This window comes from Orycteropus afer, unplaced genomic scaffold (genome assembly GCF_000298275.1).
Source record: "Orycteropus afer afer isolate SDZICR_OR568_19922 unplaced genomic scaffold, OryAfe1.0 scaffold00110, whole genome shotgun sequence".
Classification (NCBI taxonomy): Eukaryota; Metazoa; Chordata; class Mammalia; order Tubulidentata; family Orycteropodidae; genus Orycteropus; species Orycteropus afer.
Genome location: NW_006921697.1, coordinates 8,747,099 through 8,757,961, shown reverse-complemented (window position 1 = coordinate 8,757,961; position 10,863 = coordinate 8,747,099).

The following is a 10,863-nucleotide window of genomic DNA, read 5'->3' as shown; positions in this document are numbered from 1 at the left end:
CATTTGTCAAAAGCATGAAGTATCTTGTGATCACTTCTGTTGTTTCTGGAACCCCATCAGTGTATGTATCACAATGGTGGGTGTTCGATAAATATGTGGTAAAGTCAGTCAGCTTCATGGTCCAGTGTATTGAACCGAACAATAGCTCCAAATGGCACCATGTTAAGAACCACAAAAAGTAAGATTATGTTTGTGATGAGGATACCTGACTGTTAGTCCGCCATTTAGTAAGTCCTGATTAGTGATTGTAATGGAATACCTGCTGTGCCCGTGGTGCAAGAAGGCCCTTCCTCACCCCAGGGGTTACTGATGCTGAAACATGCAAATTCTAGCTTTTAATCTCTGGATTTTCCTTAAATTGAATGAGTCACCCCATTGATAAATGAGGGTATTAGTCTCTCACATCATCATTTCCTAACTTAACAGACATCTTCAAAGTGATTAAATGTTTTTTAAAAAATTATTTGTTAATTACAACTCAATTTTAATGAATCAGAATTCTACAGTCATGGTTTGTATTGTTCAGCAGATTTCTCTGGTCATTTGAAGATTAAATGGAAAACATTCAGCAAAGCAAAACCTCAGAAATGGAGGAGGAGTGATTCTCCTTCTTTCCTTTTAAAGTAGAGATCTTCTCGAATGAGACTATAACAAGGTCATTATCCTTAACATCGCTTTCCAATGACCAAGACTAAGAATGATGCTGCTGTGGCTGTGAATTATGGACAGAAAAGAAACATTGAAATTGAAGCCAGTAATTTGTTTACTTGACTAAAATTTTGTTAGGTCCTGATCCATCTTCACAATTGTTGCTATATTTGAGCCCATTTCTATAGTCACTGTGTCAATCAGTCTTGTTGAGGATCTTTCCCTTTTTAACTGACCCTCTACTTTACTAGACATGATGTCCTTCTCCAGGGACCTGTCCCTTCTGCTAATGTGTCCAAAGGACATGAGATGACACCTTGCTATCTTTACTTCTAAGGAGCATTCTGGCTGTACTTCTTCCAAGATAGATTTATTCATTCTGTCAGCACGCAGTATATTCAATACTCTTCATCAACACGATAATTCAGAGCAATGATAGAAGCCAAATAGCAAAAGTATTTAAGATAACATTTATAAGTTAACTCTTCTTCAATGAGAAAGTGGCTTTTGAGCTTCCCAGTAATTCAAAAACTTAATGAACTGAGAGAAGCTGTTGTTGACCAGCAGTTAAAACATTTGGATGCTAACCAAAAGGTTAACAGTTCAAACTCAACCACTTAGCAGAAGAAAGATGAGGCTGTCTGCTTCTGTAAAGATGTAGAGCCTTGGAAACCCTATGGGACAATTCTACTTTCTCCTATAGCATTGCCATGAGTCAGAATTGACTTGATAGCAATTGTTTTTTTTTGGTTTTGATAGTGAACTGAAGCATTGACATTCAAACTGTTGCCAAATTAGTTCATCTAGCTCAAAGAGATGGCAGAGTTTTTTAATTTGAGACCATAGATCAATGTCAGGAAGTTCAGGATCCTCTGAAATTATATTCAGAATTATTTGTGTGCACTTGCCCCCTCCCCACCTTATCAAAAGCTTTGATAAGGCTGAGCTCCACAAAGTAGGCTGCAACTCAAATTCTAATAACTAATATTATGAAGTGTCCTTAACAATCTTACTTTTAAAATATACTCTTAATGAATGAGCTTAAATGAATTAAATTGCATTGCAGAAAATTTAAGGTATCATTTCACCACAAGAATCTGGTATATGTAAGTTTTAACTATTTCAGTAGTGTGCTGGTGACATGTTGGACTGGCTTGCAAAAGCTTATTATTAAATATTTAGGAATTTTTTTGAGCTCATTGTCAAAGACTGGCAATCTAAAATTGCCTCAGTTAAATATTTCTACCACCAGAAATTGTCAAACACTCCAAACCAACCTCCCTCTCCCCTTACTTCCAAGCCAGTGTATCAGCATACCACTGGCTATAAAGATGCTGGCAGTCTGATTTTTCACTATGATATATGTGATTTTTTTGTAGAATTGATGCTCAATAACAGTGCTATAATTAGAAACCACTTAAAGTTGTGGTTAACTTATTGAAGAAACAGTCAATGGATCAAATTTTTGACCCAGAGGTACCAGATTAATAAGCTAAACATACTAATTATGACATGAAAGCCTCATCAGCATTTTATAATTAACTTAAAATGGAAATGTTACCCTTGGATGCTTTCCATTAATATTACTGCAGAAAATAGCATATACTTCTTATCTTCCTTATACATCTGTTTTTTTTAAATATCCCACAGGATTCACTGTAAAAAAAAGATGCAGATTTTTCACATTCCCCTCCACTTGGCTGGAGATCTCATTTAAAAATATATATATATATGGAAAGGCACTATGAAAATATTATCAGGAAACTTAAAATTGAACTGTCTTATGCAAGCCAAACCAAGCAGACATCAACGTTCTATTTATCTAAACAATTTATTTTCTACTTTTTTTCATCCCCTTTAAATCATTAAATTGCATTTGAGCTCTACTTTAGATACACATATATGTTATATTTTGGAAATATTTTCCAGGTAATACTAATGTTTAGAAGTTTTAGCTACAATACACATGACCTAATAACTGTTACACATACATAAATTAAAAATTCATTGTGCAAAATATAGGCAGTAAAATTATTTAGTAGGCTAAAATTTTTAGACTGTGGTGGTTAAAAAAAAAAGACTACTTAAAAAGAAAAGCAATTTATTATTTCCAAAAACATGAAATTATTTGTATGTTAAAAAGCCTAATATAATGCATAAATATGAACGATTTGTGAGTAAAGAGATATTTTGAAAATACATCTTAACAATGCTTGAGTAACACATGTTTATTTGGATAATGTCCCAACAAAGGGATTACCTTTTATAATGTAATGCTTCTGTGTATGAATGTTGGAAATTTTAGTGTAGATCTGGACTTTATTGCCAATTCTTTAACAATAGAAAATGAAGGAAATTTTACTTCATAACATTCATGTGTGTTATCAGCTCATTAAATCTCACAGCTTCTTGAAGAGGAAGGCATTGTTATTATCTCCCCTATACAATTGGAGCTCTGGTGGCGTAGTGCCTAAGGCACTTGACTGTTAACCAGAAGGCTGGCGGTTCAAACCCACCAGCCACTCCTTGGAAAGAAGATGGGGCAATCTACTTCCATAGTGATACTGCCTTGGAAACCCAAGGAGGGGTCGCTATGAGTCAGGTCCAACTCGACAGCACATAACAATAACAACAACAACAATATAATTGAGAGAATAAGGTTATCCATAGTTTACCTTTGTGAAAATTAGAGAAGCAACCACAAAATCTCAGAGAAATGCAACAGTAAGTAATTATGCCTCATTCCTTTGTGATTCAGTGGAAGCATTCTCTCCTTCCACATAGGAGACTCAGGGTGATTCCCATCCAATGTGCCTTATGCTCATCCATCATTCATCTACTAGTGGAGACTTAAAGTTTCAGGAGAGTTTCCAGACTAGCATGGATTAGGAACAAAAACAATCTACTTCTGAAAATCAGCCAGTGGAAACTTTACATAATGGTTCAATCCTGGGGTTGTCGAGTCAGGGGCTCACTGCACAGCAGTTAACAACATGTATCTATAGGTCAGCTGGGGTGGCTCTCCTAAATAAGCTACAGTCTGGGCACTGGTAGGTGGCATAATGGCCACCTGGAATATGTGTTCCTCATGACAATTGTAGAAGTCCCAAAAGGCTACCATACCTGCACAAGTCAGAGATAAACCTGCTAACATCTCAGCAACAAAAGGAAGTTGCATGACCAATCCTAAACTAAGGGAGCCCAGAAGTACACTCCACTCACCAAGAGGCCATGCCAAGGATGGGGATGTTTAATATTGTCAGAGGGAGTGAAAGATCAAAAATACAGATACACATCTAGTAAGTGGCAGAGCTAGAATTTTAAGCCAAGACTATCTGACTCCAATTTCAGAGCATTCTCATTATCCCATGCTGACTCCATATAAGACTCTATTTCAAGGACATCACTGAGAAAGTCTCTCAATTTAATATTTTTCCTAAATATTACCTCTTCATTTACTCATTTATCCAGATCAAAGAGCAAACACAATTGTCAAGAATATGGACAGCAGAGCTGTCACATAACAGTGTTTAGTTATGTGACCTTGGGCATGTTTCTTAATCTCTCTGTAGTCCAGTTTTTCCATCTATAAAATGAAGATAAAGAGAGTAATTATACCATAGTTCTTGTTGTTGTTATGTGCCATTGAGTCTGCCCTGACTCATAGCGACCCCTTCTTGGGTTTCCAAGGCAGTATCACTACAGAAGTAGATTGCCCAACCCTCCTTCCAAGGAGTGCCTGGTGGGTTTGAACTGCCAGCCTTCTGGTTAGCAGTCAAGTGCCTTAAGCACTATGCTACCAGAGCTCTACTTATAAGGTTGCAGTAAGGAGAAGAGGATGCACAAAAGTGGGGTTAAAGAGAAGTTTTTATTCTGCGCTCCTGGGAGAGGTTTACAGGTCCCTGAGAGGGGCCCGGGCGAGGTTCACGGGTCCCTGTGAGGGGCCAGAGAAGTCGCACTGCCCAGGTGAAAGAAAGGGTTTTTTATAGTGATTTTCTTCCTGGTTCTTAGAGGACCGGAGTGAGAGCAGGGTATGTGTTACAGGAACCAATAAGGTTAAAGTAGCCCATCAGCATGGGGGTAGGAAGCAGAGTTGAAGCACTTTATTAACATAGTGGGCAGGAAATGGTTGGGGGCTTTGGTGAGTAAGAGTCAGGTGCTGGGGTCTTTCGTAAGCAAGGGTTATGTGCTGGGGTTTGGTATGGGCTCTGGTCAGGCGTTTCCTTGCTTGACCAGTTCTTATAATTTCCTCCGGCTTAATTATTCACCCACCTGGCCAGCCATGTTTCGCCTAACATACCAGCCTTTTTTGATGATAAAGGGCGAAGTTATCATTCTGGCTGCTTCCTGTTGAACGGGGTTGAAGTGGGGGTTAAAGGCTGGTGTTAGTGGGAATTGGGTTGGTTGGTAGGCGAGTGTACGCGTGTAGAAGTAGTTGGTTAACAGTAACTCTGGACATTTCTTTGAGCCGGTTTTGGAAGAATCTAAGGAGGCAAGGGGCGAAAAGAAAAAAGAGAGACTTATTAGTACAAGAGGTCCTATAAGGGGTAATAACTAGGCTGTTAGTGGTGATTGGAACCATTCAAATGGTGACATTCCCGTTCTGTGTCTATTACATAGTTCCTCAGTTAGTAGAATCAATGTATTGATGTTTTGTTCCACCAGACCGGATTTGTTGATATAATAGCAGCATTCTTCTTTAAGAAAGAGGCAGGTTCCAACTTTTTCTGCTGTTAAGAGGTCTAGGGCTCTTTGATTCTGTAAAGTAAAACTTGGGCTAAAGAGGTTAGTTGTCATTGGAGGGAAGCCAGACTTCCAGACGGGTTTGGGAATCTTGGGCTGATATTATACTATGACCCAAGGCTCCATCTGCTATTCCTCCCACTGCAAAAGCGGAGGTTAAACTGAGGTCCACCATGATAGGTAGAAAAGCAGCTCTTTTGGTTCTGGTTTCAGGTAATAGCCAGGAAAATTCGGATTCCCCATATAAAGTGAGTTGGGGTGCTATTGTTACTAGAAAGCAGGGGCTTGGAGTGGTGGAGTTTAAATATTTAGTTAAAGTTCTATTACAACAAAAGTAAGTGCTGGGTGCTGCAGAGGTATAGGTCATAATAAAGATGTTTAGTGGGCAGAAGCTGTGCCTCGGGGGGGGGTAGATAAGGTGTTGTTGGTGAAAAAAAACAAACTTGGGAAGGATGTGTCTGGTTAAGGGTTTTGGTTCCCAAAGGGGCACTTGTAGCAGAGGAGTGGTGCAGGAAGGATTGGGTGTGGGTGTCGGTGATGGTTGAGTGGAATTAATGGGTACAGCTGCAAGTAAAGGTCGTAGAAGAGAGACACAAAGGAAACAGTGGGAAATATTGGGTAAAGTGTGAGAATGGTTAAGAAAGAATAAAGTATGTTGAATAATTTATACCCATGAAGACACCGGGACCTTCTGAGGACTAATATGGAAAAATGAGCGGTAGATGGTGGAATATGAGACAGGAGTGTGGAAGGATTGGGGACAACAGGGTGAATAAGGATTACAGCTTCATTAATGAGGTGTAAGTCTTGTACTAGGTGATATGAGTCATTAGGTTTCCTTACTGGTAGGATGGGGGGATGATAAGGTGAATGTGTGGGAATTAAAAGACCTTTGGACAACAGACACTGGGTAAGAGGTTTCAGTCCCTGTCGGTACTTTGAGGAAATTGAAAACTGGGATCTTGAAGAAAAAATGGAAGTGTTCTTTAAGTGAATAAGAACAGGTGAATGGTGGGTAGTAATGGTAGGAGTGGAAATGTTCACACAACGGGATTCAGTAAATCAGGAGATAAAGGAGGAATCAGTGTGGATGTTGGAGTAGGGATTAGTGATAATAAAAGTGTTGCTGATGGGTCCTGTGTGCAGTGTAGGGTGACCCCTAATTTTAAAAGAAGGTCTCTTCCTAAAAGTGGGGTGGGGCAGGTAGATATCACTAAAAATGAGTGTAATAATTCTGTTGTCTATAAGGCATGTAACAGGACCTGTTTACCTGGGGTCTGGAGGGGACCCATCAATTCCCATCACTGAGACCAGGGAGGGGTATAATTTTTCTGGGAAGGAAGGTTAGACAGAATAGGTAGCCCCCATATAGACTAAGAAGGATGTCAACTTACCCGCTACCTTGAGTGTTACCCTGGGCTCGGCAAGAGTGATTGGGGTCGACAAGTCGGGTCTTCTTCAGTCTTCAGCTGCCAGACCCAGAACAGTCACCGGCGGGTCAGAGATTGGAGGGACTGGCCCTCCGTATCTTGGCACTGAGGGACAGTCACTTTTCCGATGTCCCATTTGATCGCACTCAGGACAAGGTCTGGAACGTTGTCATGGGTGTGGATAATGGCTGGCCCAGTAGCCTTCTTCTCCGCAGGCTCCAGTTGGGAGGTTGCTTCTGGCTGGTAGAGTAGGTGCCGGCCTCAGGGCTGGCACTAAGGCGTGGGCTTGTAAATTAGCCTTCTGGCAAGTGCGGGATTCCCTATCTGCCTCAGCCGGTTACTCTGGGTGTTAAAGACTTTAAAGGCCATATTCACCAGGTCTCAGATGGGAGTCTGGGGGCCCTCTTCTGCCTTTTTCAGTTTCTTTCTAATATCAGGAGCAGATTGGGTGATAAAGTGAGTAGTTAAAACAGTAGCTCCTGCCAGGGAAGTTGAGTCTAAGTGAGTATATTATAAAAGGGCCTCATTGAGGTGATTAAGAAAAGTTGCTAGGTTTTCATTAGGGAGTTAAGTAATCTCCTACAGTTTATCGAAGTTAACAGCCTTCTGTGAGATAGCCTCTAGGCCCACTAGGAGGTACTGGAGCATTTTGTCTCTACTGTGCAGCCATTCCACCCAGATTGGGTATCTTCCCATCTGGGGTCCTGCCCAGGAACGGCTTCTGGACCTACTGGCATGCTAGAGTCAGTTAAAGGAGTTAGACTGGTATGTTCCCGAGCAGCTCCAAGAACAAGTTCCCTTTTGTCAGACAGAGAAGGGGCTGTTGAGAATGGGTGTGGCTGCTCACCAGGAAAAGTAAAAAAGGACTCTGGGGAAGTGGTGTCTGGAGATGTTAGTGAAAATGAAGGTGGGAGTGGGGGAGAGGGTGCAGTGGGGTTAACAGGAGGTGGAGATGAGAGTGCCTGTCCTGAATAAGGGGGTGGTCTCTGAGGTGGGGATGAAAGAGATTCAGGTGGGTCAGAAAAAGAGGAAGTTGGGTGCTCTGGTGGATGGGTCTCATAAAAGATTCTTAATCTAGATGGACTGAGGCTAACACCATAATCTTCTTTATGTTGTTGTTGTTATGTGCCGTCGAGTCGGCCCCGACTCATAGCGACCCCTCCTTGGGTTTCTGAGGCAGTATCACTACGGAAGTAGGATTGCCCAACCTTCCTTCCGAGGAGTGGCTGGTGGGTTTGAACCGCCAGCCTTCTGGTTAGCAGTCAAGTGCTTTAGCCACTATGCTACCAGAGCTCCTAATCTTCTTTATATCCGTTTGGAAAAGTTTTTTGATCATGTATTCTAACACAGTAGATTTACTGGGGGTACTTCCCATAGTGACAGTGGTGCACACAAAACAAAAGACACATCCCGAGGACCTCTCTGATGCCTGGTCGTCCGCCCTTCTTACGAAGGTTTCAGTGGGTCTTTGGCTAAGGTGTCTCCGTATAAACCCCGGAGCGGAGGGCTAAGCCACACCATTATGCCAATCCAACCTCACACGGAATGCAACTTCAGGCCCATTCAAATTCCGCCACTTTCCGTCTTGGAACTTCACATATATCATTCACACTAAACAGTCACACAGACAGACAGACACCAACCCCAAAGAAACCAAATGTGAACTCTCTACTAGAGCTGCTAGAGGAACTCGAACCCTCTCCCCTACCTAATCAGGCCAAAGGGGACTCGAACTCCCGAAGAGGCCAAAGGGGACTCTAACCCCAAAGATTTTAGGCTAGGGAAATTGAGAGGGGTTGAGGAGTTTTTAGAGGGGATTTGGATAGGAGTTTCATGTGTTAGGAGAATTTGGGTGGTATTGCAAGTAGAGCAGAGAAAGAGAGAGAGAGAGAGAGAGAGAGAGAGAGAGAGAGAGACAGGAGCACAGGTAAAAGAAAGTTTGGATGTAGGGAACTTCCGGCCATTTGCCTATGCAGTGACAGAAATTATCAAGATCAGTGAGGATGTTAAAATCAAGCTAGCCCCAGGGCGTGGAGATTGAGTAAGAGTTACCCCAGGGGAGTAGTTGGGTCTGGTTTGGAGTTCTAGTTACCTGTGATCCCTTAAGTCCCAAGGGAAAGATTCTGTCAAAGGACCAGAGTCCCAGCCACTTTTGGCAGAATCCCGGAACCGGAGACTGGAAGAAAACAGCGGACGTCTCCACTGTAGTCTTCAGTCTTAGAACGGAAAGACAGGGAATCCAAGGCGTCCCTTAGGATGCCTCTGTCTTTATGCTGAGGGAGTCTCAGACGTGGCGCCAGTGATTTCTGGAATGAAAGGGACAGAGACTCCGGAATAGGGGCCGGGACTTGGAATCTAGGTGCCCAGGATTGGGAAACGAATTAAAATGGGAAACTCACCGGTGTTGGATGGTGGCAGCTGGAGGTTCCTGGTCTGTGAAAAGGAGAAGGAGAGGGAGAAGGGGGGGTGCAACACTCTGTTCCAGCAGAGATTACTTGCGCCACACTTCCCCTTCCCGGCCAATGCACCAGATGTAAGGTAGCAGTAAGGAGAAGAGGACACACAAAAGTGGGGTTAAAGAGAAGTTTTTATTCTGTGCTCCCGGGAGAGGTTCACGGGTCCCTGAGAGGGGCCAGAGAAGTCTCACTGCCCAGGTGAAAGAAAGGGTTTTTTATAGTGATTTTCTTCCTGGTTCTTAGAGGACCGGAGTGAGAGCAGGGTATGTGTTACAGGAACCAATAAGGTTAAAGTAGCCCATCAGCATGGGGGTAGGAAGCAGAGTTGAAGCACTTTATTAACATAGTGGGCAGGAAATGGTTGGGGGCTTTGGTGAGTAAGAGTCAGGTGCTGGGGTCTTTCGTAAGCAAGGGTTATGTGCTGGGGTTTGGTATGGGCTCTGGTCAGGCGTTTCCTTGCTTGACCAGTTCTTATAATTTCCTCCGGCTTAATTATTCACCCACCTGGCCAGCCATGTTTCGCCTAACATACCAGCCTTTTTTGATGATAAAGGGCGAAGTTATCATTCTGGCTGCTTCCTGTTGAACGGGGTTGAAGTGGGGGTTAAAGGCTGGTGTTAGTGGGAATTGGGTTGGTTGGTAGGCGAGTGTACGCGTGTAGAAGTAGTTGGTTAACAGTAACTCTGGACATTTCTTTGAGCCGGTTTTGGAAGAATCTAAGGAGGCAAGGGGCGAAAAGAAAAAAGAGAGACTTATTAGTACAAGAGGTCCTATAAGGGGTAATAACTAGGCTGTTAGTGGTGATTGGAACCATTCAAATGGTGACATTCCCGTTCTGTGTCTATTACATAGTTCCTCAGTTAGTAGAATCAATGTATTGATGTTTTGTTCCACCAGACCGGATTTGTTGATATAATAGCAGCATTCTTCTTTAAGAAAGAGGCAGGTTCCAACTTTTTCTGCTGTTAAGAGGTCTAGGGCTCTTTGATTCTGTAAAGTAAAACTTGGGCTAAAGAGGTTAGTTGTCATTGGAGGGAAGCCAGACTTCCAGACGGGTTTGGGAATCTTGGGCTGATATTATACTATGACCCAAGGCTCCATCTGCTATTCCTCCCACTGCAAAAGCGGAGGTTAAACTGAGGTCCACCATGATAGGTAGAAAAGCAGCTCTTTTGGTTCTGGTTTCAGGTAATAGCCAGGAAAATTCGGATTCCCCATATAAAGTGAGTTGGGGTGCTATTGTTACTAGAAAGCAGGGGCTTGGAGTGGTGGAGTTTAAATATTTAGTTAAAGTTCTATTACAACAAAAGTAAGTGCTGGGTGCTGCAGAGGTATAGGTCATAATAAAGATGTTTAGTGGGCAGAAGCTGTGCCTCGGGGGGGGGTAGATAAGGTGTTGTTGGTGAAAAAAAACAAACTTGGGAAGGATGTGTCTGGTTAAGGGTTTTGGTTCCCAAAGGGGCACTTGTAGCAGAGGAGTGGTGCAGGAAGGATTGGGTGTGGGTGTCGGTGATGGTTGAGTGGAATTAATGGGTACAGCTGCAAGTAAAGGTCGTAGAAGAGAGACACAAAGGAAACAGTGGGAA